Source organism: Anopheles stephensi, chromosome 3 (genome assembly GCF_013141755.1).
Source record: "Anopheles stephensi strain Indian chromosome 3, UCI_ANSTEP_V1.0, whole genome shotgun sequence".
Taxonomy (NCBI): Eukaryota; Metazoa; Arthropoda; class Insecta; order Diptera; family Culicidae; genus Anopheles; species Anopheles stephensi.
The window spans coordinates 66197069-66203014 of record NC_050203.1 but is presented as its reverse complement, the minus strand read 5'-3'; positions in this window follow the sequence as shown (position 1 = coordinate 66203014).

The following is a 5946-nucleotide window of genomic DNA, read 5'->3' as shown; positions in this document are numbered from 1 at the left end:
ATCCTTCCATTCATGCGTTAGTTGAACTGCTACATCTTCAGACGGCACGGTTTGCAATGCTTCGGTGCGGTTTGAAGCCCATTTCTTCAGTGTGAAACCAGCTGAATTTAACATGCCTGATATCTGCTTCTGCATTTCAATCGCTTCATAGATATCATCGGTACCCGTTAACAAATCATCAACGTAGAAGTCGTTTAGGACAGCGTTCACTGCCAGCGGGTACTCTTCCTTGTTGTCAATAGCAGCTTGTTTCAAGGTCCTTGTAGCTAGAAAAGGAGCTGATGCTGTGCCGTACGTAACCGTCTGTAGTTCAAAGGTTGAGATGGGTTCAGCAGGATCTTCTCTGTACCGGATGCGCAGATATCTACAATCATCGGGACTGTGTAACATTTGCCGATACATCTTCTCTACGTCGGCAGACAATGCGATGGCACGAGAACGGAACCGAAGGATGATCGATAGGAGATCTTCTTGAACGACTGGTCCCACCATGAGTTTGTCGTTCAACGAGTAACCACTCGACGTTTTGCACGATGCATCGAACACGACGCGAACCTTCGTGGTTGTGCTCGACTCTTTAACAACGGCATGGTGTGGAAGGTAATAGTGATCTATCGAATCATCTGCAGGACTGGTAAGTCGTTTCATATGCCCCAACTGTTCGTATTCTCTCATGAATTTGGCATACTCCTTTTTCATTGTAGGATTACTGTTCAACCGCCGTTCCATACTACGCAATCTACGATCAGCTATTTGTTTCGACTCTCCTAAAACGACATTAGGATTGGGGTTAAAAGGCAAACGAACGACATACCTTCCACTTGTAGTGCGAACAGTTGTTGCAGCGAAATGCTTTTCGCAAGCATTCTCCTCGACCGATAGCACAGGATCCTCGGCTATGGTTTCGCTCTCCCAGAATCGATGCAGGATCTCCTCCAATGTGGCATCGTGTGCAGAAAGATGACACAGCCGCGGACCGGCTGATATATGATGAGAGATGCCGCTGACAACCCAACCGAAACGGGTTTCAATCAGCCACGGCTTGCCTCTGCCAATAGAGCGCTTGCGACCGGTGTGCAGCTCCCAGAACGTATCGCCTCCGATGACGATATCGACTTGCCCCGGATGATTAAAGGTGCTGTCCGCCAATGCCACATCCGGCATTTCCCATGAAGAGATGTCCGTTGGTGAAGTAGGAATGTTTGTACATGGCGTGTCCAGAACCAGGAACGCCATTTCCGTTGAGAAGGGTTGTGTCTTGGAGTGAACGGTGGCGACGATCGAACCCTTGACCAGCTGTACCGAATTGCCGATGCCCGAAACAGCGACGTTGACCCTTTTGCGACTGGTCAACAGCCTTCGAGCTAGGTCTTCCGCGATGAAATTCGATGTGGAACCCGAATCCAATAAAGCCCTTGCTTCGTGGATGTTGCCGTAGTCATCCTTGATTTGGATGTTTGCCGTTGCAAGGAACACATTGTCGTCATCCGTTTGAGCAGACATTGTAACCGTTGTGGGAGGAGTGTAGCGTGGAGTGTGATGCAATAAGCTGTGATGACGCTCCCGACATATGCGACACGAAAATTCCGATTTACACTCCCTCACCTGATGATTGCTGCTCAAACAATTCCAGCACAGTCGATTCGTTGCAACAATGTCTCGTCGTTGCTGAACTTCTTTACCTGTGAACACTGGGCAGTTGCGCAAAGTGTGACCTTCGGAACACTCCAGTGGACACTTTGGCGGTTGGATGAGGGCAGACGAAGGAACAGGAGCCGGGCGAGAAGTAGCTGCATACGCGATGAACCGTCGTTGCACTGGCTGCCGACTGTTGCCGGCCACCTTGGTACCACCAGCGCTTTGATCCATCACGAAAGTGTTGGTCGATTTCAAGATTTGGATCCGATCTTGAACAAACTCGATCACATCCTTGTATTTGTCCCGCGTGAAGTGTACCGAATGCTTTTCCCAAGCCAACAGCGTTTCCCGATCTAACTTCATAAGCAGCATATTCGACAGCGGTGTATCCCACGAATCTACCGGTTCCTTTAACTTCACTAATCCGTTCACGAAGCGCGTGAATTCATCCACCAAGTGGGAAAGCTTATCCACGCACACCGAATGCACTCCGGGGAGATAGTGCATTTTCCGATAATACTCACGGATTAGTAGACGCGAGTTGTCGTACCGTTTAAGCAGAGCAGCCCATGTGATTGCGTAATTGTCTTCCGTTAGAGGTGTGTGCTCGAAGGGTAGTGCAGCCTCTCCTTTTAGCGATGAAAGTAAGTACTGCAGTTTTGCGATGGACGGAAGCTCAGGCGAAGCGTCGATCATAGCAAGGAAGCGATCGCGGAACGACAGCCATTTCGTATGATCTCCATCGAACGTTGGAAGCTCGATTTTGGGTAAGCGTAGGTTTGGTGCGTGCGGTCGACCAAAAGCGAGTGTCGACGAAGCCAAACCTGTCGTATCGTTGACCGCTCCTTCTTCCTTGGGTTGATTTGCACGTAAAAATGATTTCAGCTTCCTGCAACGTTCCTCGAAGTGGATTCTCTCCATAATGCACGCTTCGATTGTTGCATCACTTTCGTCGAGTTCCTCCAGTTTAGAAATAGCGGCGAAGAACCCTGCCTGATGCGATTCCAAATTCTCTAACACCTCCGGAATCTGTTGGGCGTCGTTGGGTTGGAAATCCGTCTGGAACCGCTCCATGGATTTAATGCTTTCCACAGCAATCCTTTTCTTCAACTGCACTGCCTTGATTTTCTTATCCATTGCTTCTCGAAAATATCACACGAAATATCACACGACGGTAACGAACAACTCGTTGGCGCGAAATTCGAAATGGTGGAGTGTAACCGACCGTTGCCCTTGACGCGGGGCCGAATGCGATGGCGAATTTGTCACGTAATGACTTGCACAATTTCCGTATACCGAGTTCCACTCTTGGTTGCAGAATGAAACTTCCTCTCCGTATATCACGATCCGGTTCGAAGGACCAACAAATGTGAAAATGTTCACGAAAGGGGGTGGTTGTGATATATTTTGAGGATTGAAGTGAGACTGTGTGCACTCGTATCGCTGGTCGGTTTGCAACTGTGTATTCGTTTGTCCATAATGATTTACATGTAATTCGAGTAGTTCGTGTAAGTGTATAACAGTCGAGTAGTCCTAATCTTAATCCTTAATTGTCTACTGTTTAATTCGTGAAATTTAAATGCATGCTCGAAAATTGTAATATTAAATCCTGTAGTTCAAATGCATGCAAGATTATATAATTATTCTAATTCCCACAGACAATGTGAAACCGTTCCGTTTTTTTTTTTTTTGTCAGTGGCGCTTGAAAATGCTTAATTTCCTATCAGGTTTTTCCAGTAAGTAGGATAAAACCGTTGTGAGTTAAACAATTTTTAATTACCGGTCAGCGACTGGCAATAGCTGATTAAGATTAGCTGATGCTTGCTGGAAAGCCTTGTTAATTCTAATCAATCAAATTTATTCTTGATGATCCGATAACACAAAAAGCTTGAGTGTAACAATTTTCTAAAAAGTTAAATATTTCGAATGTTAAGATCATATATTTTCCACAAAATTTAAAATATTTTCCGCTGAAAAAATATTTTTTCCATTCCTGATACTTTTTCCATCAACCCACTGTAACCACTTTTACGCTCGTTTGATCTATTTTAGTCAAACGTTCTTCTTCACGTTATAATACTTCTACGAATTCTATCCTTTACAATCACGGAAACTATTTTCTTCGGGGAAAATATTTCACCTACAAATTACACCGTAAAGCTGCACCCTAATATTTTCAAAGAAAATGCTTAATTTGTGCCATTTTCCTTCCGTTTTCGCTACCCCAAAATTACTCGCATTCGTACAGGAACAGTGTGGCAACGTAATATTGCATCACAAGGAACAAATTTTGCACACTACCCCGCTGTGGTTAGGACGCTAAATTTTACCCTCTCCGACTCTTTCTCTTATCCCCCAACGTTTCGCTGAACCCTCCTCCAAAAGTGAAGAGTAGTGCAATAATGAAGAAACTTTATCTGTCTCTATACCTTCCTGAACCACAGTTGCCGTTGACTCGCTGTCGAACGCCATCGATTCACGATTGCTGCTACTGCTGCATTGCACTAAGACGGTGAATGTTTGTCTATTTTTTCTCTTTCTGCATCCCATCGAGCACTCCCTTTGGTAGACGCGGTGCAAGCGAAGCAGAGATCATCCCGAACCCTGGAAGGCCGCAACTTTGCGTATGAAATTTCACTTAACCGGCTCCGGAAACCCAAACCTTTCGAGGTGCCAGAAGTATGCAAACTATGCTGCACTAGACTACTCACTTTGGGCTTTGGGTCGCGCCAAAAATAGTCTGTTCTTCGCAGAAGGGTCGTTCTTCCGCTCGGGAACAATAGTCGTTTTGCTGGTACCTTGAAAGTTCGAACGGACGTCCCAATGGGGAGAGCTTATGGATGGAGCGCAGAAAGACAATCTCGTTGCATTTGCCCGAACCGGCAACCGACCGCAAATGGTGACAAACGGGTGCGGAGTATTGCATTTTCGTCTCGAAATCCATCACGTCACGATGAACAGGAGCTATTTTTGCATTAGCACGGCTGGGGGAGACATTTTACAACGATGCCGGACCCAGGTAGACCCGCTAGAGTGGACACACGTCTTTCCAACGTCCATCATCTTCTGCGCCGGTGCTCTGTCGGAATCGTTGGAATCGTATGACTTTGGACCCAAACCACAAATGGTCAGCTAAGCCGACTGGGTAATACAAATGGCATAACTTGGAATTTCAGTCCAAAACCCCATTCGACCTTCTTCTTCTTTTTTTCTCCTGCCCGGTTGCAACATGCACCTCATACGAAAAGCTGTAAATTGGAAATAGTAACGCAAGTCTACATCTGATGCTTTTTTTGCTTCTTTCCTCAATCACAAATACCCACACACACCGACTGTAGTGACCGCAGAGTGACAGTTTCTGACGAAAGCCTAATTTCTTGAGCCTAGCAAATGCAGACGCTTCGATGGAAATGGGCTTTCCCCACACACACTCTCACTTCCACGAGTCCACACCGTCTGTCGGCCGTTGACAGGTAGCATGGGACGGTAACTTAAAAAGAGTTCACCTGTCCTGCATCCGAACGCTGCTGTCAACGGAAATAATTAGTTTCTGTGGGGACTTTCACCTGCGGTTTTTCAATTGCACCAATCGGGCGTTCCTGTACGGTGTGTGCAACCATTTCTCGTTTTTACATTTTGACGTTACAGTCGTCGATTATTCGTCAAAAGGGGGTTTGTCTTTTTTTAAATAAGCTTTTAAAATACCAAAGGGAGAGGTTGATAGCTTTAACATTGCCGTACAAAACAAGAAATCATGGTTATTTAGTAGTATTATGTAGTTGTATGCATTTGACTAAGTGTTATGGAGACGCCTGGTACTTCACGGGGACCATATCGAATTCGATTGCTTTAAAAGCTTTTTATTGTCAAACACCTCCAAATTTAATAATTTAATTCTTTGGAATAGGTCCAAATTAAATATCCCATATTATTCCGAGAATTAATAATAAGGCAAGACGGCTATCAGGTAGTACTATCTGCTCATGCGACTAAGTGTGATGGAGACGCCTGGTACTTCATGTGGACCATATCAAACCATATCGTTTCGGATAAAAAAATGCGAGAAATCTTTCTAAATACTCCCAAGATTCAGCATAATATTATTTCTAAATTCCAATAAAAATCCTTTATTATTCCAAGACTTGATAAAAAGGCTAGACGGCTATCAACTAGGTTTAGCTATTCTATCGATTTGACTAAGTGTGATGGAGACGCCCGATACTTCACGTGGACGATATTGATTAAGATTATTAAAGGATTTTTTGTATTGTATTGCACAATAAATGGAGAGATATTTGCTAATCAATT